At 41.2% G+C, this 27,694-nt stretch overlaps 1 pseudogene; it reads right to left on the bottom strand.

Moving 5' to 3' along the window:
- On the bottom strand, positions 1-27,694 carry LOC118936774 (annotated as a pseudogene).

Genomic DNA, 27,694 nt, shown 5'->3' with positions numbered 1-27,694 from the left:
TTTTATTTAAAAAGTCCTTCAATGATAAGTGGTATACATCGTTGTTAGTATGATGATGATAAGTAGATTAATCATAGGATAATCATAGGATATGATACATGGATTATTCTACAATAAAATAATGCTGGAATTAGATATATAAAAATTATTTCAATGATAAATGTTGATGTTAAGTAGGTGATGAATCATTGGTTATGCATTTTTCTAAAGTAAAATAATGCAGATATTTTTTTATGAAATCAGATGTGTATACATTCTTTACATTTGACAAATCTCAGGCAAATAAACAGACAATGGAATAATGAACTTGTTACATGACGGAAATGAATATTTTAACATGCATGCAACTAAAGTAGCCCTTAATGCAACTTCCTTTCTAAAGACGAGGACTAAGATGTTCTCTGCTTACAAACATACAAAAGCCTTAAACAAGTATGTATGTATCTGTTTCAGAGGCTTTTTGTAAAGGTGTAAAACATAGCATTACATATAGAATCACATCTCTATGGATGTAAATCTAATGGACAATATTTACAATCACAGTATGTACAGTCTGCACTGATCTATGGACCCCTTTAGTCCATCACTGGGCTAGTCCTTCAAAGACTGTATGAATGGTATACAAGATAAAACTGAATCAAACCAAAGATAATATACAATATCGAACCTCAAACAAACAAAATGACCTTTCTTTCATAATTAGTTACACTTCCCTCTTGTAAATAGATATCCTTGTTTCATTAAATTCATCCCAATGAGCATAATCTTCATTTAATTTTAATCCAGCTGTTTATACAAATTATATGAATGTATTTTTTCTAATGTTGAGATTTGTCTTCATACTCCAGTCCAAGTCAACTAGTAGTCAACAGTATGATTATTATCTCCACCCAGCACAGCCAGAAGAGGACTGGTTCCTCTCTAGGTTTCTTCCTAGGTTCCTGCCTTTCTAGGGAGTTTGTTCTAGCCACCATGACTCTACGTCTGCATTGCTTGCTGTTTGGGCTTTTAGGCTGGGTTTGTGTATAATTATCTGCTAATGTAAAAGAGCTTTATAAATACATTTGATTTAATATAATATCATTTTTTAATTACATTTTTTTTATATAATATCGGCGTTAGACTGACAAAATCAATAGGAGACCCCAGCAGGTAATTCAACCATAATAGTTTAGATAGCTGGCCGCTAAACTAACTTAGCAATCTTTGTTTTGCTGACATGGGCTAAATGACTGACTGTCAGTGACTTGCATAACAAGAGAAAAACTGCTGATATAAAACCACATTTCTAAATTGCACCTTGTGTATTCTACTATTCTAACTGGTAACTTAGAACACTTAGAACCTGATGGGCAGGGATTCTGCTGTCCTAGTGACGGTAATAAACTGCATCCACCATTGGGATGACAGGACAAGTCCTTCAGCACGATTCATATGCTCATTTGGGGGTTTGGATCTGTTTTATATTCTGCTTTCAGCACCCATTATCCAGGAATAAATGTCCTTCTTGAAGAACCGTTCCCAACCATTGTACTTAAAGCATTAACTGGTGTATGCATCTGCAACCAAGCTGTTTCAGACACTGAAAATTCATTTCTCCAATTTGACAGACTCCCACAAGCTTTCTGTCCACTTCAGGAAATGTGTCATGTCATCATTACTCTGGCATTTGATTAAGTCTTGCATCAAGCTCTTTTTGAAATCATACACAGCCTCACTGTAGCCAGCATTGACTGGAGCCATAGGGGGAGTCCCATGCCAGAGTCCTGGGATGTAGCAGCTGCTAGTGTCTGGATCATACTTCATCACATCAGTGAACTTGGTGATATTCTCCTTCTTCTCCATTCTGGCTGCTGCCTGGGTCATTTCATTCAACTGTTCCAACAACTTCTTCCGCTCTCTCATGTTGTTGTCATGAGCAGACATGTCTGACACATTCTGGTGCACAAAATGACATATCGGCTTCTTCCCCACTTCCTTCATCCTGAGGAAGGTATGAACAACAATCTGCAGAATGTCTTTCATCTCTGTGGAGTTCTCCATGGAGATGTTGATGATAGTGACATCACTGAGTCCTATCACCAGTGTGGCCAGTTCATTATCATGTTCATAGCTATCATCTAGTTGAGCCAACTCTGGTGATTTCAACCCCTCTGTGTCAATGATCATGATGAAGTCACATTTCAGCTCCTCCTTGAGTTCTTTGTTGACTTTAATCAGTAGCATGAAGGCCCCTCTGGTGCATCTTCCACTGCTGACAGCAAACTGGACCCCAAACATGGTGTTGAGGAGAGTGGACTTCCCAGTGCTTTGGACCCCTAAAACTGAGACAACCAGGATCTTGCTGTTAGAGCCCACAAGATTATGAAGCTCAGTCAGAACAGCTGATATCCATTTCAGAGGGATATATGATGCATCTCCATCCACAAGCTCAATGGGGAAACCATCCAACAGCATCTGAGCACACAATCCAGGGAGATGCTCCATCTGTTTCCTTTTAGGACTGTCTTCAGGGAGGGAGCAGACAGCTTCATATAACTGGCCCAACTCACGCAGGAAGTGTTCAAGACCCAAGGAACAGTCAGATAATTGCTTATCCAAATCTTTAATGTCGTCTTTTCTCTCCGGAGAATATTGGCAAAGATCTTTGTACTGGTCCCGCAAAGCAGACAGGTTCTTTGGTGACAGATTGTCCAGATTTATCCGCATCCATTTGAGGAAATAGGAACGCTCAGGTCCTGAACCTGACAATCCTGAAATGAAGCTTTCCATTGCATCTGACATGTCAAATGTATATTGTTTCTTTCTCAGCTCTTCCTCTTTTGTATTCAGAGAGCTCCTGTAGTGTTCAATGTCTTGATCCCCTGCTTTTCTCAGCCTACATCGCTCTTTCTCCAACTGGGAAAGCTCTTTCCAGATTTGCCCCTGTAAGGGTAGCTGTTTGTCTTTAAATTTGACTGTGTCTGTGATGTTGCTGGTGATTTCATCTGCCATCTTCCTGGCACTCTGACAGTCATGGCGGTCTTCATCAACCAGAATCCCACTGTGACGAGCTATGTCAGTCATGTTTTCCACTGTCAACCGGTCTGGACTATTTTCAATGATGTCACCAACAGATGATTGCAGCGTTTTGACAAATTCTGCATCGTTTTTCTTTTTCTTAACAATCACATTTTGCTCATTGATACTGCAGTTTGTGATCATTTGTTTTAATGTGTCTACTCTGAATGATTTTCTCTGAGAGTTGACGACCAGAAATAACTCTGATTTTGTGTTTTTGCTTTTCAACAAATTGAGATCTGCCTTTAAATCATCAGTGAAAATGTAAACTGCAGCTGATGTTTGACACAGAAAGGAGAACTGTGTTTTAAAGGACCTGATGTCTCCTCTGAGATTGGCCACCACCATAGGCTTAGTGAAGATGTCTATGTTTCTGTTCCCACATGGAAGGTACCAGTTGATTTCAACCAGACCATCTGAAATTCTATGGGGGATGTCGCCACATTCCATATCATGATGAACAAATGTGTCATGGTACTGCTGAGGGTTACTAAGCAACTTGTTCAAGATCTGAGACTTGGACACTCTAATCTCACCTAACCTAACAAAGGACACCATGGGAATATCAGAGAGTACAATTCTCTCCTCCACAAAAGCCTTTGTGGATGTTTGGGAAGAGAGTCTAAACTTCTTCACTATGTCCCTCAAGGCCCACAGCATCAAAGTGCTTTGTTCTGTGTCACAGTTGGGCAGCAGCAGAGGAACAGCAAACTGACAGATGGACATTTTCTGGACCATCTCCTGCTGCAGGAAACCATCTGAACACAGAAACAGGGCAGTTATCAGGTCCAGTGGATTAATGACATCGCTGTTAGCAGAGTCACTTTTTAGATTCTCAAAACGGTCTGTACCCGGAAATGAAACATCTGTGTCAGAGGACATACATTTGACACTCCTAGCATTCAGATTTGCCATCATTAATTTCTTCAGGAAGGCCCCTGGAAGTGCCTGCATAGTGGTAAGAGGTTCATCTGATGTAGTATCAGCATTTATCTCAAGGACAGTACTTAACGTCAGCTTGTTTTCATAATGATCTTCCAGTCCAGTCTTTGACAACAGATCCATCAGATAGGATCCTGTAAATAGAAAGGAAGATCAGGAAATATGAAATATTCAGGAAAATCACCATCATATATTTCTCATCAGGGAAGATACTGTACCTTTACATCCTATTCTGACACATCCATTATGATTATTTCATTTACATTACAGTCATTTAGATAACTAGTCAGTTTGACACCAGAGATAATATTTAAGTAGGTTACTTCATTACAACATTCGCTTAAAATGAACCTTACAAATAACAGTGTTGGGTGATATGAAAAGCCATATTCAATAAATGATAGAATAATACTCGTAGGAAAGGTTTTCATCTTAAACTCACAATCTGTGGATACTCTTTGACTAGAAAGGATCTAAATGTTTGTAAAACATCACAGCACAATTGAAAAATATATGGCACATGGAAACCAAATGAGGGTGGTCTATGGTGATAGGTGGGATTAAAGAGCTGAGGTCTATGGTGATAGGTGGGATGGGCTGAGAGTGGCTGAGGGTTGAGATTAAAGAGCTGAGGTCTATGGTGATAGGTGGGATGGGCTGAGAGTGGCTGAGGGGTGGGACTAAAGAGCTGAGGTCTATGGTGATAGGTGGGATGGGCTGAGAGTGGCTGAGGGGTGGGACTAAAGAGCTGAGGTCTATGGTGATAGGTGGGATGGGCTGAGAGTGGCTGAGGGGTGGGATTAAAGAGCTGAGGTCTATGGTGATAGGTGGGATGGGCTGAGAGTGGTTGAGGGGTGGGATTAAAGAGCTGAGGTCTATGGTGATAGGTGGGATGGGCTGAGAGTGTCTGAGGGGTGGGATTAAAGAGCTGAGGTCTATGGTGATAGGTGGGATGGGCTGAGAGTGGCTGAGGGGTGGGATTAAAGAGCTGAGGTCTATGGTGATAGGTGGGATGGGCTGAGAGTGGCTGAGGGTTGAGATTAAAGAGCTAAGGTCTATGGTGATAGGTGGGATGGGCTGAGAGTGGCTGAGGGGTGGGATTAAAGAGCTGAGGTCTATGATGATAGGTGGGATGGGCTGAGAGTGGCTGAGGGGTGGGACTAAAGAGCTGAGGTCTATGGTGATAGGTGGGATGGGCTGAGAGTGGCTGAGGGGTGGGACTAAAGAGCTGAGGTCTATGGTGATAGGTGGGATGGGCTGAGAGTGGCTGAGGGGTGGGATTAAAGAGCTGAGGTCTATGGTGATAGGTGGGATGGGCTGAGAGTGGCTGAGGGGTGGGATTAAAGAGCTGAGGTCTATGGTGATAGGTGGGATGGGCTGAGAGTGGCTGAGGGGTGGGATTAAAGAGCTGAGGTCTATGGTGATAGGAAGGATGGGTTGAGAGTGGCTGAGTGGTGGGATTAAAGAGTTTATGTTTGGTAATGTATTATTATGTGATTGCTGTATATAAAAGTACCAGGTATGTAAATTGTATGTGTAGAATGTATGTATAAGTAGCAGAAAAGCTGTAAAAAAATATATTTATAAATATTTATAAATATATTTAAAAAATGTCCCCCGAAGAGGTGGGTGGTGGATGGGTTAACATGCTGACCAGACCGGACACGTCACGTGCGCGAGCGTCACAAAATAAATGTAGAAATCCATGTTATTCAATTATTGCACCCACACTGCTCGCGTGCGCCAACGAGCGTCTGCGATGCCAAGGGCTAAAATAGAACTCCTTTCTATTTCTGACGCAGATGGCGCTGCAAGTCCTGCCTCTCCCATCTCCTCATTGGTTTATAGAAGCAGGTACCCACGTGCCATCTCCTCATTGGTTATACCCACGTGGGTGATTGAAAGACGAAATGTTTTGCCGGTTGTCGTGGTAATACTATGAACGGTTAGATGCCAATCACCATATAAGTTCAAAGATGAAAAAGCCTGGAAGAAGGAGAGATGACTAGAAACTATTCGGTTGGCCGTTTTGTGTGGATTAATTGGCGGAGTAGAGGAGTTTGTGCATTTCAGGTAAAATAACTCAATGTTTATATCACAGGACAAATTAGCTAGCAACAGCAAGCTAGCTCAATAGGACAAATTAGCTAGCAAGTGCAAGCTAACTAGATAAATTGCCATACATGTTTAATGTTTAATGCCGGTTTGGGTTCCGTGTAAATAAACATCTTACTTTTTACATTTTTTATAATTAGGGAACATCCTTACTTGTAATGAGGGTTGTTGACACCAGTTGACTTTGCCTTCCATCTTCCAGCACAGTGCAGAGAGTGACGGAGTACTGAGTACCACCTTGCAGGTCAGAAAGAGTGATGCTGTGTGAAGATGTGGTAGTGATGTGTTGTTCTGTCCCTGGACAGCGGTAGGAGATCTTGTAATGATGTTGGGTTTGGTCCAATCCTGGTGGCTGGCTCCAGCTAACAGCAGCTGATGTGGTATCCACTGAGTCAACAGTCAGCTGGTCTGGAACAGGGGGTACTAAGGGGAAATATATTATTGTCAGGGCTACAGTTTAACTCCAGAAACATATTACAACATATTATACGCAGGTTTTGGGGTTTTGCTCATTTTTGTTTTTGAGGATGGTTCTGTTTGGGTTTGACCTGATTGGAATCATCCTCGTTGTACAGGATGTGTTTCACCTGTTGCCTCATTAGTCAGTTGTGCTGGCACAGGGGATATTTAAGAGCAGCTGACCATTTGCTCCATTTGGCATGAGAGATGCTGGAAGTTCTTTACCACGGTTTAGCTCTTTATTTATTGTATTTTTTTATTTCACCTTTATTTAACCAGGTAGGCTAGTGGAGAACAAGTTCTCATTTGCAACTGCGACCTGGCCAAGATAAAGCATAGCAGTGTGAACAGACAACACAGAGTTACACATGGAGTAAACAATTAACAAGTCAGTAACACAGTAGAAAAAAAGGGGAGTCTATATACATTGTGTGCAAAAGGCATGAGGAGGTAGGCGAATAATTACAATTTAGCAGATTAACACTGGAGTGATAAATTATCAGATGGTCATGTACAGGTAGAGATACTGGTGTGCAAAAGAGCAGAAAAGTACATACATAAAAACAGTATGGGGATGAGGTAGGTAAAAATGGGTGGGCTGTTTACCGAGAGACTATGTACAGCTGCAGCGATCGGTTAGCTGCTCAGATAGCAGATGTTTGAAGTTGGTGAGGGAGATACAAGTCTCCAACTTCAGCGATTTTTGCAATTCGTTCCAGTCACAGGCAGCAGAGAACTGGAGTGAGTTGCGAAAGTATTCGGCCCCCTTGAACTTTTGCGACCTTTTGCCACATTTCAGGCTTCAAACATAAAGATATAAAACTCTATTTTTTTGTGAAGAATCAACAACAAGTGGGACACAATCATGAAGTGGAACAACATTTATTGGATATTTCAAACTTTTTTAACATATCAAAAACTGAAAAATTGGGCGTGCAAAATTATTCAGCCCCCTTAAGTTAATACTTTGTAGCGCCACCTTTTGCTGCGATTACAGCTGTAAGTCGCTTGGGTTATGTCTCTATCAGTTTTGCACATCGAGAGACTGAATTTTTTTCCCATTCCTCCTTGCAAAACAGCTCGAGCTGCTTTATGTTTTGGATCATTTTCTTGTTGGAAGACAAATCTCTGTCCCAGTCTCAGGTCTTTTGCAGACTCCATCAGGTTTTCTTCCAGAATGGTCCTGTATTTGGCTCCATCCATCTTCCCATCAATTTTAACCATCTTCCCTGTCCCTGCTGAAGAAAAGCAGGCCCAAACCATGATGCTGCCACCACCATGTTTGACAGTGGGGATGGTGTGTTCAGCTGTGTTGCTTTTACGCCAAACATAACTGATTGTTGTCCTATGGACAGAGTCTCCCACCTCAGCTGTAGATCTCTGCAGTTCATCCAGAGTGATCATGGGCCTCTTGGCTGCATCTCTGATCAGTCTTCTCCTTGTATGAGCTGAAAGTTTAGAGGGATGGCCAGGTCTTGGTAGATTTGCAGTGGTCTGATACTCCTTCCATTTCAATATTATCGCTTGCACAGTGCTCCTTGGGATGTTTAAAGCTTGGGAAATATTTTTGTATCCAAATCCGGCTTTAAACTTCTTCACAACAGTATCTCGGACCTGCCTGGTGTGTTCCTTGTTCTTCATGATGCTCTCTGCGCTTTTAACGGACCTCTGAGACTATCACAGTGCAGGTGCATTTATACGGAGACTTGATTACACACAGGTGGATTGTATTTATCATCATTAGTCATTTAGGTCAACATTGGATCATTCAGAGATCCTCACTGAACTTCTGGAGAGAGTTTGCTGCACTGAAAGTAAAGGGGCTGAATAATTTTACATGCCCAATTTTTCAGTTTTTGATTTGTTAAAAAAGTTTGAAATATCCAATAAATGTCGTTCCACTTCATGATTGTGTCCCACTTGTTGTTGATTCTTCACAAAAAAATACAGTTTTATATCTTTATGTTTGAAGCCTGAAATGTGGCAAAAGGTCGCAAAGTTCAAGGGGGCCGAATACTTTCGCAAGGCACTGTACCTCTCTAGTTACTGGTAAAGAGATACCTCTCTAGTTACTGGTAAATATATATCTCTCTAGTTACTGGTAAATGTATATCTCTCTAGTTACTGGTAAATATATATCTCTCTAGTTACTGGTAAAGATATATCTCTCTAGTTACTGGTAAAGAGATGATGGGCTGTAGTTGGGGGAAGATCTCTTACTAGTGCAGATGGTTGTAGAGACAGGTTGACTTTGTTCCACATTGTTCAGCACAGTTGTAGTCTAGTGGTTAAGTGTGTTGGGCCAGTAAACGAAAGGTCGCTGGTTTAAATCCCAGAGTCTGATATCAGCAACAGGACCTGGAATCCCCGACTCTGTGAAAAATCTGTTGATTTTCCCTTGAGCAAGGCACTTAACCCTAATTGCTCAGGATAAGAGTGTCTGCAAAATGACTAAAACGTAGTCTGAATAAAAACACAAGTTATCCTACTGTACCTGCGGATAGGGATGCTGAGACCTACTGTACCTGTGGATAGGGATGCTGAGACCTACTGTACCTGCGGATAGGGATGCTGAGACCTACTGTACCTGTAGATAGGGATGCTGAGGCCTACTGTACCTGTGGATAGGGATGCTGAGACCTACTGTACCTGCGGATAGGGATGCTGAGACCTACTGTACCTGCGGATAGGGATGCTGAGGCCTACTGTACCTGTGGATAGGGATGCTGAGACCTACTGTACCTGCAGATAGGGATGATGAGACCTACTGTACCTGTGGATAGGGATGCTGAGACCTACTATACCTGCGGATAGGAATGCTGAGACCTACTGTACCTGCAGATAGGGATGCTGAGACCTACTGTACCTGCGGATAGGGATGCTGAGACCTACTGTACCTGCGGATAGGGATGCTGAGACCTACTGTACCTGCAGATAGGGATGATGAGACCTACTGTACCTGTGGATAGGGATGCTGAGACCTACTATACCTGCGCATAGGAATGCTGAGACCTACTGTACCTGCAGATAGGGATGCTGAGACCTACTGTACCTGCGGATAGGGATGCTGAGACCTACTGTACCTGCGGATAGGGATGCTGAGACCTACTGTACCTGTGGATAGGGATGCTGAGACCTACTGTAACTGCGGATAGGGATGCTGAGACCTACTGTACCTGCAGATAGGGATGCTGAGACCTACTGTACCTGCGGATAGGGATGCTGAGACCTACTGTACCTGCAGATAGGGATGCTGAGACCTACTGTACCTGCGGATAGGTATGCTGAGACCTACTGTACCTGCGGATATGGATGAGACCTACTGTACCTGTGGATAGGGATGCTGAGACCTACTGTACCTGTGGATAGGGATGCTGAGACCCACTGTACCTGCGGATAGGGATGCTGAGACCCACTGTACCTGCGGATAGGGATGCTGAGACCCACTGTACCTGCGGATAGGGATGCTGAGACCTACTGTACCTGCGGATAGGTATGCTGAGACCTACTGTACCTGTGGATATGGATGAGACCTACTGTACCTGCGGATAGGGATGCTGAGACCTACTGTACCTGCGGATAGGGATGCTGAGACCTACTGTACCTGCGGATAGGGATGCTGAGACCTACTGTACCTGCGGATAGGGATGCTGAGACCTACTGTACCTGCGGATAGGTATGCTGAGACCTACTGTACCTGTGGATATGGATGAGACCTACTGTACCTGTGGATAGGGATGCTGAGACCTACTGTACCTGCGGATAGGGATGCTGAGACCTACTGTACCTGCGGATAGGGATGCTGAGACCTACTGTACCTGCGGATAGGGATGCTGAGACCTACTGTACCTGCGGATAGGGATGCTGAGACCTACTGTACCTGTGGATAGGGATGCTGAGACCTACTGTACCTGCGGATATGGATGAGACCTACTGTACCTGCGGATAGGGATGCTGAGACCTACTGTACCTGCGGATAGGGATGCTGAGACCTACTGTACCTGCGGATATGGATGAGACCTACTGTACCTGTGGATAGGGATGCTGAGACCTACTATACCTGCGGATATGGATGAGACCTACTGTACCTGTGGATAGGGATGCTGAGACCTACTATACCTGCGGATAGGGATGCTGAGACCTACTGTACCTGTGGATAGGGATGCTGAGACCTACTGTACCTGCGGATATGGATGATACCTACTGTACCTGTGGATAGGGATGCTGAGACCTACTGTACCTGTGGATAGGGATGCTGAGACCTACTGTACCTGTGGATAGGGATGCTGAGACCCACTGTACCTGTGGATAGGGATGCTGAGACCTACTGTACCTGTGGATAGGGATGAGATCTACTGTACCTGTGGATAGGGAGGCGAGGACCTACTGTACCTGCGGATAGGGAGGCGAGGACCTACTGTACCTGTTGATAGGGATGCTGAGACCTACTGTACCTGTGGATAGGGATACTGAGACCTACTGTACCTGCAGATAGGGATGCTGAGACCCACTGTACCTGTGGATAGGGATGCTGAGACCCACTGTACCTGCAGATAGGGATGCTGAGACCCACTGTACCTGTGGATAGGGATGCTGAGACCTACTGTACCTGTGGATAGGGATGCTGAGACCCACTGTACCTGCGGATAGGGATGCTGAGATCCATCTGCTTTGGCTTCCATCTTCTCCCTCTGTAGCCACACTGAACTGGTACTTTTTACCAGGGTTGAGTCTGCTTATTTCAACTTCATGAACATGTTTCACCCCTATACTGCACGGTTCCACGTCACAACCCCAGGTCACTCTGAACTTCTGTGGTCCCTTCAACCCTTCAGGAGGACCCCAGCTCAGAGACACAGAGTCTGATGTCAGCAACAGGACCTGGATGTCACCAGGAGGGGGCAGCACTAGTGAAGGAATAACGGGGGATTGAAAAACAGACTTCATTGACATTCCAAACACACATTTGTACTATTTATACCAGCAGTTAAAGGAAAACAATTGACGTATTACAAAATGTATCCTATAAAATTGAGATTCAAATGAAATAATATTTTTTGGGTCAGTTTATTCTGTTTCCACATACTGTAAACTGTACATACCATCATCTGCGGCCAACGTTGTGTGTTGGTCTCTATCAAAACTCTTAGGCTGCGAAAACAAAATTAGAATTAGTAATTTCTTCAAAACAAAATATTTTGCTAAATGTAAAACAGATGTTTTTTCAAAGATACATCAACTGCTTTTGATATTCTTCTGCAACGCTGAGAGTGCAGATGACGTATTTTGAACAACGTTGTGAATTTAACATTGTAATAGTCCATTTTTAGAGTCATGTCCCCCTCCATCCTTGACTTTTCCTAAATAAGTCAATGTATTACACTGCCGTTGTTAAAATGACGATATCACAACTTTTACAATGTTAACTGTTAATCTGTCTATCTGCATATTTCAAGACATGGTATTTGAGGGAGCGGTGAGATACCCAATGGGGTGGACCATACAGTACCTTTCTCGTTAATGATTTTGAACAAAATTCAACTTTAAAAACTGGAAATCAAATTATGCTCCATCACTAAAACAGTGGACGAATGAAATGCATTATTATTTAAATATTGAAAAGGTGTGGGCTCCAGAGAACAGTGTAATTTGAGGCTGTATGGCATAGAGTGCTACAAGCACAGGAAGGTTCCAGGAGATGGAGGGGGAGTGTGGTTGTGAGACATACATGATGTGTATGGGTGGGAACATGTGAATCTGAGCAGGTGTGATGTCACTGATGTTTGTTGACATTTCTGTGCGTCTGTTTATTGTATTATGTTTGGTTATTATTGTTTGAGAAAATACACTGAACAAAAATATAAACGCAACATGTAAATTGTTGGTCCCATGTTTCATGAGCTGAAATAAAAGATCCCAGAAATGCTCCATTGCACAGAAATCGTATTTTTCGCAGACCACGTATATGATGTTTTCTGGGCGAGCGGTGTGCTGATGTCAACATTGTGAACAGAGTGCCCCACGGAGGCAGTGGTGTTGTTGTATGGGCAGACATTAGCTACGGACAACCAACACAATTGCATTTTATTGATGACAATTTGAATGCACAAAACTATCATGACGAGATCCTGAACCCCATTGTGAGGCCCCTTTTGTACGATATCTGTGACCAACAGATCCATATCTGTATTCCCAGTCATGTGGAATCCATATATTAGGGCCCAATGAATTTAACTGATTTCCTCATATGAACTGTAACTCAGTAAAAGCAATGAAATTGTTGCATGTTGCGTTTATATTTTTGTTAAGTGTATTATATAAAAATAAAATCGTACAAAAACTATAATTACATATCACAAACATAATGTATTATAAGCCGTTTTAGGAGGACGTTCTTCTCCCCCTGCCCTTCCTTCATCCCTTCCTTCATCCTTTCCTTCATCCCTTCCTTCATCCCTTCCTTCAGCCCTTCCTTCATCCCTTCCTTCATCCTTTCCTTCATCCCTTCCTTCATCCTTTCCTTCATCCCTTCCTTCATCCCTTCCTTCATCCTTTCCTTCATCCTTTCCTTCATCCCTTCCTTCATCCCTTCCTTCATTACTTCCTTCATCCCTTCCTTCATCCCTTCCTTCATCCCTTCCTTCATCCCTTCCTTCATCCCTTCCTTCATCCTTTCCTTCATCCCTTCCTTCATCCCTTCCTTCATCCCTTCCTTCATCCGGCTGCACATCCGACTAATAGCCCATCAAAACTACACATCAACTATATTGAAACTAATAACATAATAGTAACATAATAAAACTCCTATTCTGTACTTTTTAAATACATTTAGTTCAATAATATTTAAGACATGCCTAAACAAAATCATGATGGTGTAGTTCCCCCAAATTACAAAATGAAATATTGTTTTCCTTAGTCCTCTAAGCAGTCAATGGAAACGGTATGACAGCAATCCATGCTTTGGTTTAGCTTCATTGGCACTGTTGACACATGCTAACATTTTAGCAATTATTGTACACATCTCATTAAAGTCATGGGACAAATATTAGCCTTGTTCACACATCATGTTCAAATCATCTACAAGTGACCTCGTTGAGCTTCACAATCAATTTTAGATACAGTACTTTTGGATGATTTGGACATGATACGTGTAAAAGGCTAATATCCCATGACTTGAATTGGATTTGAGCCACAAATGCGAGAAAAAAAAACGTGCATGTGGAAACAGTGCCAGGAAAACTAAACCAAAGCATGGATTGCTGTGATACTTTCAAATAACGGAAGACACATTTCAGTTGAATGCGTTCAGTTGTACAACTGACTAGTTATCCCCTTTCCCATGTAATTTAAGATAGCAATAAAACCAGAATGAAAAACAGATCACAATAAGCCCTTACAACAGGGACTGTGAAGAGACAGACATTCTATATTTTGTATTGTATTATGTATTGTATTATGTCTGCCACGTTATTTAATTGTAACATAAATATAGTGCAATATATACTACTTTGTGTTTTGTTTCCTGTTTGGACCCCAGGAAGAGTAGCCACTTCCTCAGCAGCAGATAATTGCAGATCCTAATCAGAACTAATAATACTAAGATCTTCATGAACACAGCCAAAGGATTATTGTTGCCGTAGCACATATGAAATGTTTTTATTGGTCTGTTAGAATGTTGACGGCCCAAACTGGGATGCCTCGAGTCCCAACGGTTCTAGTGTTAATTAAGGAGTGTTCAGACATTTACTGGAACTGCACTGAACAACCCCGAAAGAAAAGAGAACCCCAGTAGTTACCTGTCTTCCTGATTAACCCCAGTAGTTACCTGTCTTCCAGATTAACCACAGGAGCTATCTGTCTTCCAGATGAACCCCAGTAGTTACCGGTCTTCCAGATTAACCCCAGTAGTTACCTGTCTTCCAGATTAACCCCAGTAGTTACCGGTCTTCCAGATTAACCCCAGTAGTTACCTGTCTTCCAGATGAACCCCAGTAGTTACCTGTCTTCCAAATGAACCCCAGTAGTTACCTGTCTTCCTGCATTCTTTATCTCATGGGAGATCATATCATGTCCTTTGTGGTTTGTCTCTGCACACTGACTGCAGATCAGCATCTGGTCTGTCCTACAGAACACCTCCAGAGGACTGTAGACATGTTGACAGAGTTTCTGCACCAGGTCTCCAGTCACATCCACCAGTGTGTGTTTCTGTAGTTTAGGTATTGTATAGTGCTGTCTGATGTGGGCCCCGCAGTAGGACACACTGCAGGTCTGACAGAACTTCACAGCTTGGACCTCAGAGCAGATATCACAGGGTACCTCTCCTGGCCTGATGGGAATTGGAAATAACAGTTATTAAATACATTGATAAAAAGAACCTGATCCATTCAGAAGCTCCAGGTGGTATCTGATTTTAAGTACCGTGGCATCATAGTTGATTCCAACCTCTATTTTAAAAAGCATGTGAAAAGGGTCATTCAGATAACCAAATTCAACCTAGATCATTTCCCGATTTATATGAAATTGTTTGACTACAGAGGTAGCAAAACTTACTTCAAATCTATGATACTCCCCCACTTAACATACTGCTTGACTAGTGAACCAAGCTTGCTGTACAACATTAAAACCTATTCAGTCTGTCGACAAACAGGCTCTCAAAGTGCTTGATAGGAAGCCCAATAGCCATCATCACTGTTACATCCTCAGAAAGCATGAGCTCCTGAGTTGGGAAAATCTTGTGCAATACACCGACGCATGTCTTGTATTCAAGATCCTAAATGGCCTGGCTCCCCCTCCACTCAGTAGTTTTGTTAAACAGAAAACCCAAACATATGGCAGCAGATCCACAAGGTCTGCCATGAGAGGTGACTGTCCCTTAAGGAAAAGCATCTTCAGTAAATCCGCTTTCTCTGTGAGAGCTTCCCATGTCTGGAATACACTGCCATCAGACACACATAACTGCACCACCTATCACACTTTCACAAAATGTATGAATACATGGCTAAAGGTCAATCAGATTTGTGATCATAATCCCTAGCTGTGTATTGTCGCTTTCCATGTTGTCTGTTTGTGAGGTGTGGAAACACTTTGTTGCTTTTATGATTTTTTTTGTGCTGCTTTTTGTCCTATGTCGCTCTGTCTGTATGCTACGTCTTGCTTGTCCTATGTCGCTCTGTCTGTATGCTACGTATTGCTTGTCCTATGTCGCTCTGTCTGTATGCTACGTCTTGCTTGTCCGATGTCGCTCTGTCTGTATGCTACGTCTTGCTTGTCCTATGTCGCTCTGTCTGTATGCTACGTCTTGCTTGTCCTATGTCGCTCTGTCTGTATGCTACGTCTTGCTTGTCCTATGTCGCTCTGTCTGTATGCTACGTCTTGCTTGTCCTATGTCGCTCTGTCTGTATATTACGTCTTGCTTGTCCTATGTCGCTCTGTCTGTATATTACGTCTTGCTTGTCCTATGTCGCTCTGTCTGTATATTACGTCTTGCTTGTCCTATGTCGCTCTGTCTGTATATTACGTCTTGCTTGTCCTATGTTGCTCTGCGTGTTCTTACTGCTCAATGATTGTCTATATTGATATTGTTTTTAATAACCTGCCCAGGGACTGCGGTTGAAAATTAGCCGGCTGGCTAAAACCGGCACTTTTACGGAAACGTTGATTAATGTGCACTGTCCCTGTAAAAATAAAATAAACTCAAACTCAAACACATGGCCTGATAATATAACACATGGTAATCTACCTATCTGTTATCATGATAATATAACACATGGTAACCTTCCTATAACTAATATAACACATGGTATCCTACCTATCTGTTATCATGATAATATAACACATGGTAATCTACCTATCTGTTATCATGATAATATAACACATGGTAACCTTCCTATAACTATCTGTTATCATGCTAATGTAATACATGGTATCCTACCTATAACTTCTGTTATCATGATAATATAACACATGGTATCCTACCTATAACTTCTGTTATCATGATATTATAACACATGGTAACCTATCTATCTGTTATCATGATAATATAACACATGGTAACCTACCTATAACTAATATAACACATGGTATCCTACCTATAACTTCTGTTATCATGATAATATAACACATGGTAACCTACCTATCTGTTATCATGATAATACAACACATGGTATCCTACCTATCTGTTATCATGATAATATAACACATGGTAACCTTCCTATAACTAATATAACACATGGTATCCTACCTATCTGTTATCATGATAATATAACACATGGTAACCTACCTATAACTAATATAACACATGGTATCCTACCTATCTGTTATCATGATAATATAACACATGGTAACCTACCTATAACTAATATAACACATGGTATCCTACCTATAACTTCTGTTATCATGATAATACAACACATGGTATCCTACCTATAACTTCTGTTATCATGATAATATAACACATGGTATCCTACCTATCTGTTATCATGATAATATAACACATGGTAACCTTCCTATAACTATCTGTTATCATGATAATATAACACATGGTAACCTACCTATAACTTCTGTTATCATGATAATACAACACATGGTATCCTACCTATCTGTTATCATGATAATATAACACATGGTAACCTACCTATAACTTCTGTTATCATGATAATATAACACATGGTAACCTATCTATCTGTTATCATGATAATATAACACATGGTAACCTACCTATCTGTTATCATGATAATATAACACATGGTAACCTATCTATCTGTTATCATGATATTATAACACATGGTAATCTACCTATAACTTCTGTTATCATGATAATATAACACATGGTAACCTACCTATAACTTCTGTTATCATGATATTATAACACATGGTAACCTACCTATAACTTCTGTTATCATGATATTATAACACATGGTAACCTACCTATAACTTCTGTTATCATGATATTATAACACATGGTAACCTACCTATCTGTTATCATGATAATACAACACATGGTAACCTTCCTATAACTAATATAACACATGGTAACCTATCTATCTGTTATCATGATAATACAACACATGGTAACCTACCTATAACTAATATAACACATGGTAACCTACCTATAACTTCTGTTATCATGATATTATAACACATGGTAACCTACCTATCTGTTATCATGATAATATAACACATGGTAACCTATCTATCTGTTATCATGATAATATAACACATGGTAACCTATCTATCTGTTATCATGATAATATAACACATGGTAACCTACCTATAACTTCTGTTATCATGATAATATAACACATGGTAACCTACCTATCTGTTTTCATGATAATATAACACATGGTAACCTTCCTATAACTATCTGTTATCATGCTAATGTAATACATGGTATCCTACCTATAACTTCTGTTATCATGATAATATAACACATGGTAACCTACCTATCTGTTATCATGATAATATAACACATGGTAACCTACCTATCAGTTATCATGATATTATAACACATGGTAACCTACCTATAACTTCTGTTATCATGATAATATAACACATGGTAACCTACCTATCTGTTATTATGATATTATAACACATGGTAACCTACCTATAACTTCTGTTATCATGATATTATAACACATGGTATCCTACCTATCTGTTATTATGATATTATAACACATGGTAACCTACCTATAACTTCTGTTATCATGATAATATAACACATGGTATCCTACCTATCTGTTATCATGATATTACATGGTAACCTACTGTACCTATAACTAACTATCTGTTATCATGATGTGTATATTTGTTTTGCATTAAGTCACAGATCTTTTATTTCATGAGGTCATCATTATTAAAACATAGACCTGTATTTACAGCTGGGCTCAAATCCGAATCTCACCCTTTGTTTTGTAGAGAGTCTGCTCCTTTGAAATTAAGAGGGAAATCCATGGATTTGTCAGTCGTCATTGATAGAAAACCAGAGGAAATAGACTCTGTGCTCTCTGGAGGGCCCCTAGTAGTACAAGACCTTCACACAAAACACACAAAAACAAATACAACACTAAATACTAAAAATACAATTAAAGAAAATACAATTAAATACAATTAAAGAAGAATCTACTGTTTTAGTGCGCATGAACAGGAACGCGCTGCACATTGTTTTTATCCGCTATTACCAACAGTTTATTATGTCTTCAATTTTATCGATTATTTACGTTTTAGGGTCCCAGTGGTTGGTTTGAAATGTTTGGACCAAGTTAACAGGTAATATATTAGATACTTTGTAGGCATGTTGGGCGAGTTGAAACCGGTGTATTTCTGAATCAAACGCGCCAAATAAATGGCCATTTTAGGGACATTATCAAACAAAAGGACCATTTATGATGTTTCTGGGACATTTTGGAGTGCCAACAGAAGAAGATCTTCAAAGGTAAGGCATTAATTATATCGCTATTTCTGACTTTTGTGTTGCACCTGCCTGGTTGAAAAATTATTTTCATGTGTTTGTATGCGGGCGCTGTCCTCAGATAATCGCATGGTATGCTTTCGCTATAAAGCTTTTTTAAATCTGACACAGCGTCTGGATTAACAGTAAATTAATATTTAAGCCTATCTATACCACTTGTATCTTTTATCAATGTTTATGATGAGTATTTCTGTCATTTGAATTTGGCTCTCTGCAATTTCACCGGATGTTGTTTGAGACAGTGGATTACTGAACAAAACGCTCCAATTTAAACTGAGGTTTATAGACATAAAGAGGGACTTTATCAAACAAAACAAACATTTATTGTGTAACAGGGACTCGTGTTAGTGCCACCAGATGAAGATCATCAAAGGTAAGTGATTAATTTTATTGCTATTTCTGACTTTTGTGTCGCACCCGCCTGGTTGAAAAATGATTTTCATGTGTTTTGTATGTGGGACGCTGTCCTCAGATAATCGCATGGTGTGCTTTCGCCGTGAAGCATTTTTTAAATCTGACAGCGGCTGGATTAACAAGAAGTTAAGCTTTATTTTGATGTATAACACATATATTTTCAAGAATGTTAAATATCTGAATTTAGTATTTTAGAATTTCGCGCTCTGCAATTTCACCGGATGTTGACCAGTTCCAGTGAAGAGAAATCTACAGCATACAATGACATTCTAGACCATTCTGTGCCTCCACTTTTGAGACAACAGTTTGGGGAAGCCCTTTCCTGTGTCAGCATGACAATGCCTCTGTGCACAAGAGGTCCATACAGAAATGTGTTGTCGAGATTGGAGTGGAAGAACTTGACTGGCTTGCACAGAGCCCTGACCTCAACCCCATCGAACACATTTGGGATGAATTGGAACGCAGACTGCGAGCCCTAATCGTCCAACATCAGTGCTTGACCTCACTATACGCTATGTGGCAGAATGGAAGCAAGTCTCTGCAGCAATTTTCCAACATCTAGGGGAAAGCCTTCCAAGAAGAGTAAAGGCTATTATGGCAGCAAAGAGGGGACAAACTCCATATTAATGCCCATGATTTTGGAATGAGATGTACTTTTGGCTATGTAGTGTATCTACCTAAAATACCTCATACTTCTGCACATTGATCTGGTACTGATACTCCCTGTATATAGCTCTACATTGATCTGGTGATCCCTGTTGTGCCAGTGGATTCGGAAAGTATTCAGACCCCTTGACTTTTTCCGTCACAGTCTTTTTCTAAAATTGATTGAATTAGTTGTTTTCCTCATCAATCTACACACAATACCCCATAATAACAAAGCAAAAACAGGTTTTAGAAATGTTTGCAAATGCATTAAAAAATTAAAAACAGAAATATCACATTTACATAAGTATTCAAGACACTTTACTCAGTACTTTTTTGAAGCACCTTTCTTCTTGGGGATGACGCTACAAGCTTGGCACAGCTGTATTTAGGGAGTTTCTCCCATTCTTCTCTGAAGATTGTCTCAAGCTCTGTCAGGATGGATGGGGAGTGTCGCTGCACAGCTATTTTCAGGTCTCTCCAAAGATGTTTGATCAGGTTCAAGTCTGGGCTCTGGCTGGGCCACTCAAGGAAATTCTGAGACTTGTCCTGAAGCCCCTCCTGCGTTGTCTTGGCAGTGTGCTTAGGGTCGTCCTGTTGGAAGGTGAACCTTCGCCCCAGTCTGACGTCCTGAGTGCTCTGGAGCAGGTTTTCATAAAGGACCTCTCTGTACTTTGCCGCATTCATCTTTCCCTCGATCCTGACTAGTATCCCAGTCCCTGCTGCTGAAAAACATCTCCACAACATAATGCAACCACCACCATGCTTCACCGTAGGGATGGCGCCAGGTTTCCTCCAGAAGTGACGCTTGGCATTCAGGCCAGAGAGTTTAATATTAGTTTCATCAAACCAGAGAATCTTGTTTCTCATGGTCAGAGAGTCCTTTAGGTGTATTTTGGCAAACTCCAAGCAGGCTGTCATGTGCCGTTTACTGAGGAGTGGCTTCAGTCTGGCCACTCTGCCATAAAGCCTGACTGGTAAAGTGTTGCAGAGATGGTTGTCCTTCTGGAAGGTTCTCCCATCTCCACAGAGGAAGTCTGGAGCTCTGTCAGAGTGACCATCGAGTTCTTGTTCACATCCCTAACCAAGGCCCTTCTCCCTCGATTGCTCAGTTTGGCCGGGCAGCCAGATCTAGGAAGAGTCTTGGTGGTTCCAAACTTCTTCCATTTAAGAATGATGGAGGCCACTATGTACTTGGGGACCTTCAATGCTGCAGAAATTTACATTTTTAAATGTTTAAATTAAGGTATCTGTTTTTTATTTTTAATAAATTTGCAACAATTTCAAAAAATCATTTTTTCCTTTGTAGTTTTGGGGTATTGTATGTAGATTGATGAGGGGAAAAAAATTATTTAAGCCATTTTAGAATAAGGCTGTAAAGTAACAAAATGTGGAAAACGGTAAGATGTCTGAATACTTTCCGAATGCACTGTATACAGTGGGGCAAAAAAGTATGTAGTCAGCCACCAATTGTCTAAGTTCTCCCACTTAGAAAGATGAGAGAGGCCTGTAATTTTCATCATAGGTACACTTCAACTATGACAGACAAAATGAGAAAAAGAATCCAGAAAATCACATTGTAGGATTTTTTATGAATTTATTTGCAAATTATGGTGGAAAATAAGTATTTGGTCAATAACAAAAGTTTATCTCAATACTTTGTTATATACCCTTTGTTGGCAATGACAGAGGCCAAACGTTTTCTGTAAGTCTTCACAAGGTTTTCACACACTGTTGCTGGTATTTTGGCCCATTCCTCCATGCAGATCTCCTCTAGAGCAGTGATGTTTTGGGGCTGTTGCTGGGCAACACGGACTTTCAACTCTCCCCAAAGATTTTCTATGGGGTTGAGATCTGGAGACTGGCTAGGCCACTCCAGGACCTTGAAATGCTTCTTACGAAGCCACTCCTTCGTTGCCCGGGCGGTGTGTTTGGGATCATTGTCATGCTGAAAGACCCAGCCACTTTTAATCTTCAATGCCCTTGCTGATGGAAGGAGGTTTTCACTCAAAATCTCACGACACATGGCCCCATTCATTCTTTCCTTTACACGGATCAGTCGTCCTGGTCCCTTTGCAGAAAAACAGCCCCAAAGCATGATGTTTCCACCCCCATGCTTCACAGTAGGTATGGTGTTCTTTGGATGCAACTCAGCATTCTTTGTCCTCCAAACACGACGAGTTGAGTTTTTACCAAAAAAGTTCTATTTTGGTTTCATCTGACCATATGACATTCTCCCAATCTTCTTCTGGATCATCCAAATGCTCTCTAGCAAACTTCAGACGGGCCTGGACATGTACTGGCTTAAGCAGGGGGACACGTCAGGCACTGCAGGATATGAGTCCCTGGCTGGCGTAGTGTGTTACTGATGGTAGGCTTTGTTACTTTGGTCCCAGCTCTCTGCAGGTCATTCACTAGGTCCCCCCGTGTGGTTCTGGGATCTTTGCTCACCATTCTTGTGATCATTTTGACCCCACAGGGTGAGATCTTGCGCGGAGCCCCAGATCGAGGGAGATTATCAGTGGTCTTGTATGTCTTCCATTTCCTAATAATTGCTCCCACAGTTCATTTCCTCAAACCAAGCTGCTTACCTATTGCAGATTCAGTCTTCCCAGCCTGGTGCAGGTCTACAATTTTGTTTCTGGTGTCCTTTGACAGCTCTTTGGTCTTGGCCATAGTGGAGTTTGGAGTGTGACTGTTTGAGGTTGTGGACAGGTGTCTTTTATACTGATAACAAGTTCAAACAGGTGCCATTAATACAGGTAACGAGTGGATGACAGAGGAGCCTCTTAAAGAAGAAGTTACAGGTCTGTGAGAGCCAGAAATCTTGCTTGTTTGTAGGTGACCAAATACTTACTTTCCACCATAATTTGCAAATAAATTCATTAAAAATCATACAATGTGATTTTCTGGATTTTTTTTCTCATTTTGTCCGTCATAGTTGAAGTGTACCTATGATGAAAATTACAGGCCTCTCTCATCTTTTTAAGTGGGAGAACTTGCACAATTGGTGGCTGACTAAATACTTTTTTTGCCCCACTATATATACAGTGGGGAGAACAAGTATTTGATACACTGCCGATTTTGCAGGTTTTCCTACTTACAATGGATGTAGAGGTCTGCAATTTTTATCATAGGTACACTTCAACTGTGAGAGACGGAATCTAAAACAAAAATCCAGAAAATGACATTGTATGATTTTTAAGTAATTCATTTGCATTTTAATGCATGACATAAGTATTTGATCACCTACCAACCAGTAAGAATTCCGGCTCTCACAGACCTGTTGGTTTTCCTTTAAGAAGCTCCCTGTTCTCCACTCATTACCTGTATTAACTGCACCTGTTTGAACTCGTTACCTGTATAAAAGACACCTGTCCACACACTCAATCAAACAGACTCCAACTTCTCCACAATGGCCAAGACCAGAGAGCTGTGTAAGGATATCAGGGTTAAATTGTAGACCTGCACAAGGCTGGGATGGGCTACAGGAATATGGCAAGCAGCTTGGTGAGAAGGCAAAAACTGTTGGCGCAAGTATTAGAAAATGGAAGAAGTTCAAGATGACGGTCAATCACCCTCGGTCTGGGGCTCCATGCAAGATCTCACCTCGTGGGGCATCAATGATCATGAGGAAGGTGAGGGATCAGCCCAGAACTACACGGCAGGACCTGGTCAATGACCTGAAGAGAGCTGGGACCACAGTCTCAAAGAAAACCATTAGTAACACACTACGCCGTCATGGATTAAAATCCTGCAGCGCACGCAAGGTCCCCCTGCTCAAGCCAGCGCATGTCCAGGCCCATCTGAAGTTTGCTAATGACCATCTGGATGATCCAGAGGAGGAATGGGAGAAGGTCATGTGGTCTGATGAGACAAATATAGAGCTTTTTGGTCTAAACTCCACTCGCCGTGTTTGGAGGAAGAAGAAGGATGAGTACAACCCCAAGAACACCATCCCAACCGTGAAGCATGGAGGTGGAAACATCATTCTTTGAGGATGCTTTTCTGCAAAGGGGACAGGACGACTGCACCATATTGAGGGGAGGATGGATGGGGCCATGTATTGCGAGATCTTGGCCAACAACCTCCTTCCCCCAGTAAGAGCATTGAAGATGGGTCGTGGCTGGGTCTTCAAGCATGACAACGACCCGAAACACACAGCCAGGGCAACTAAGGAGTGGCTCCGTAAGAAGCATCTTAAGGTCCTGGAGTGGCCTAGCCAGTCTCCAGAACTGAACCCAATAGAAAATATTTGGAGGGAGCTGAAAGTCCGTATTGCCCAGTGCCAGCCCCGAAACCTGAAGGATCTGGAGAAGGTCTGTATGGAGGAGTGGGCCAAAATCCCTGCTGCAGTGTGTGCAAACCTGGTCAAGAACTACAGGAAACATATGATCTCTGTAATTGCAAACAAAGGTTTCTGTACCAAATATTAAGTTCTGCTTTTCTGATGTGTCAAATACTTATGTCATGCAATAAAATGCAAATTAATTACTTAAAAATCATACAATGTGATTTTCTGGATTTTTGTTTTAGATTCCGTCTCTCACAATTGAAGTGTACCTGTGATAAATATTACAGACCTCTACATGCTTTGTAAGTAGGAAAACCTGCAAAATCGGCAGTGTATCAAATAATTGTTCTCCCCACTGTACATACATAAAAATGTGTATCTATTTGATTTCTCGTGTTACTATTTCATTTGTTCATTTCAGTATTCTTTTTAAACTGTATAGCTCGTAGGAAAGCATTTCACGGTAAAGTCTACACCCGTTGTATTCAGCATTTCACGGTAAAGTCTACACCCGTTGTATTCAGCATTTCACGGTAAAGTCTACACCCGTTGTATTCAGCATTTCACGGTAAAGTCTACACCCGTTGTATTCAGCATTTCACGGTAAAGTCTACACCCGTTGTATTCAGCATTTCACGGTAAAGTCTACACCCGTTGTATTCGACGCATGTGACCAATAACATTTGATTTGCACTACCACTGGCCCATGATTTCACCTCCGTTATTTACACCAACTATATTGATTAGAATTAAAGGAATTAAAACATCCCATCATGCTTAGGGTCATTATAGGGGCAGTAGGTAGCCTAGTGGTTAAAAGCATTGGGCCTTTAACCGAAACGACGCTGGTTTGAATCCCCGAGCAGGCAAGGTGGAAAAATATGCTGTTCTGCCCTTGAGCAAGGCAGTTAACTCCCAACAACAACTGCTCCCTGGGCACCGATGACGTGATGTTGATTAAGGCAGCCTCCCGCACCTCTCTGGGTTGGGTTATATGTGGAAGACATATTTCAGTTGAATGCATTCAGCTATGCAACTGACTAGGTTTCCCATAGAATAAAATGTTATATTTACTATGCAGTAACTCAATATCTTTCATAGAAATCATATGAACATATTGGTATATATTTGAGAGGTGTGTTGTATTTCTGGTCAAAATCCTCACGTTAATCTATTACATAATTATAGCATAGGATCTAAAAGTATTAAACAAGAACACAAACACACCTCATATCCTGACAACTGTAATGGAAACAGACATCATGAGAAGTGCTACACATGCTTAATTGAACACCCACCTCTTCATATCAGGGTCCATGGTCTCAACAAGATCCTTGTTTGGTGACCCAACTTTACGTCTTTTTTTAGGGATGGCTTCACCCTCAGCCCCCTGATGATAACTCATTATAACTCTCAGAGAGGAGGTCTCACAATCCTGAAGAGGACTTGTCTGGTCCCATATCAATCTGATGATAACTCATTATAACTCTCAGAGAGGAGGCCTCAGAATCCTGAAGAGGACTGGTCTGGTCCCATATCAATCTGATGATAACTCATTATAACTCTCAGAGAGGAGGCCTCAGAATCCTGAAGAGGACTGGTCTGGTCCCATATCAATCTGATGATAACTCATTATAACTCTCAGAGAGGAGACCTCAGAATCCTGAAGAGGACTGGTCTGGTCCCATATCAATCTGTAAATAAGAAGAGTAAATTACATTATATTAAAACGTTTAAATACAAAAGCAGAGTAGAACTACTGTTGGCCTGCAGTGCTGGGGATTTAAATTGACAATATAATGACATTCTGTAAAGCATTTTGTACCGAATATAATTGTGAAAAACACTAATGGCAGAATTTATTTATTTATTTATTATTATGTTTAAAAAAAATTAAAAAACGATTTAACCCAGCAATGTGGCATAATTATAGTGATCATGTAATCAGGTTCTTTCAATGTCTTTTTCGTTAAGGTCTTCTTTCAGGATATTGTATTATGCCTAGGCTGGACACGCCCCAACCTGGTCATCGCTAGACGAGATACAGTTTATGCCAATTTGACATCAAAAGCACATTTTTGCATTTTTGTTACCCCTAACCCTTTTCTTAACGTTAACCTAATTTTCCCAACCTACTACGCCAATTATACTAACCTGCGAAGTAGGTCCTATCCTGCTAGGAAAAGTAAATCCTGTGGTCAATTCTGACATAAACTGTATCCCTTTTAACCAAAAGGCCTCAACGTGCCCCAAACATAGAGAACGTTAGAGGCCAAAAGGCTGTATCAGTATGGGCAGCGCTTCGACCAACTGGGTGTGACTTCCAACTTCATTGGCTTACCCTTCCTGGTGACCGTGTTGGAGTCATGTCCAGCCGGGTCATTAGGAGGAATCAGCCAGTCCTGAAGAAGAAAAGGTACTACTTTAAAAAAAGAGAGACCGCAGGGGCAGCGCCAGTGATGCTATCTCTATGGCCCAACGCAAAACAAAAGTGGCTGTCTTTTTAGGAATCCATTTTGTCATGGTTGGATGGGAGTCATAGGCTCTGTCCAAAATCTGTATTGCCTACTACTTACTAAAACGACAACGGGTACTACTATATACTATTTAGAAACGTACTATTTGCTAAAAATGTATGCCGTAAGCACCAAATATCAACTACTAGACTCACCTTTAATTTGGGCACAGTGCGTCCGTCGTTCCTCAAAAGTGTGCAGCGAATTATAGCCGAAATTTGTACAACATCATTGCATTTAAAGCATACTCGATTTCCAAATTTCACATATAAAACGTTATATTTTCGCATACCTAAAATGCCTAATATTTAGAATGCAAGTATGTGTATTCGGACATAACAAATAAAAAAATATGTAACGGGGCTTAATTAGGCCTATGACCGCCTATCAGAGTTCGGGAAGAAAAACATGTATAGAATACACACGATTGTCTATTGTTTCTTTCCTCATAAGCATCTCTTATTTTAGGAAAAATATATTAATATATCTGCTAAATAGCTTAAATCTCAGCGTCAGGTAGCTGTGTAAAAGAGAACACTTTTCGTGGTCTTCCTTGTGCGCACTCCGCAATTATGCCAGTGGGCCTAGTGGGGTACTAGATTTATTTACTTGCCATTTATTAGAAAAAATATGAAAAATCGGGCCTGTATTATATATGTTTCGTTGGATAATAATCGACGCACAAAGAATCTTACACCTGACTTTAATAATAAAAACATGAACCTACCATTTCTCCTGCTGTCTTGCAAGTCGAACAACCTGTGTGAAGCCACAGAAAGAGAG

The sequence above is a fragment of the Oncorhynchus mykiss genome, chromosome 10 (genome assembly GCF_013265735.2).
Source record: "Oncorhynchus mykiss isolate Arlee chromosome 10, USDA_OmykA_1.1, whole genome shotgun sequence".
In the NCBI taxonomy this organism is placed as follows: domain Eukaryota; kingdom Metazoa; phylum Chordata; class Actinopteri; order Salmoniformes; family Salmonidae; genus Oncorhynchus; species Oncorhynchus mykiss.
The sequence above is the reverse complement of the archived record's forward strand: the minus strand, read 5'-3'. Positions and strand labels throughout refer to the sequence as shown.